The sequence below is a fragment of the Sinocyclocheilus rhinocerous genome, unplaced genomic scaffold, assembly GCF_001515625.1.
Source record: "Sinocyclocheilus rhinocerous isolate Xijiao unplaced genomic scaffold, SAMN03320098_v1.1 scaffold5064, whole genome shotgun sequence".
In the NCBI taxonomy this organism is placed as follows: Eukaryota; Metazoa; Chordata; class Actinopteri; order Cypriniformes; family Cyprinidae; genus Sinocyclocheilus; species Sinocyclocheilus rhinocerous.
In genome coordinates, this window is record NW_015636846.1 from 183,648 (window position 1) to 184,330 (window position 683).

The window sequence follows — 683 nt, forward strand, 5'->3', positions numbered from 1 at the left end:
CAACACACGTCGTGCTTGTCGTCCCAGAATCTAACCAATGAGAATAAAGTGTGTCGTCATCAAGGATCTCGCAGCCGATTTTGAGCAACTGCAGCGCCTGACCTAGCTAGGCGGCTGGTCTCGTTTTGCTCTCGCAGTAGCCTACTTTGATGGCATATGTGATCGTAAGGCGGCTGCAGCGCCGATCAAAGTCGGACAGATGTTCTAACCAGAATGCATTGCTTTTGACAGGCGGCAGCCGATCTTTGCGGCGCCGCATGAAGTCGAACAAGCCTATTTTCTTCTTCCTCAAGCTGGGCAGTCCCCTACGAATCCCACGTGTACCGACGAAACATATCAGATGCACATAACTTCCGGGAGGAAAATCAAGATATCACACAACTGATAGCTTATATCTTTACCATGACTTATTAATACGTGAGCATTTAAAAAAAGATTTTATTAATTCGTTTCCTCAATTTATTTAAAGTGTGGCCACGTTATTTTATAAAATAAAGTGTGGTGTTCTGTCGATTTGTGCTACCCTGTCAGATTTTGCTACCTCCCATTAAAACAGTGGGTAGTACAATTCGACAACGAAAAATGCTACCTGTAAAATTATGGTTTATTAACGTCTACACCTACCACAACCCTATACCTACCCTTACAGTAATGCAAATACAGTAATTATGTGTTATATTCGC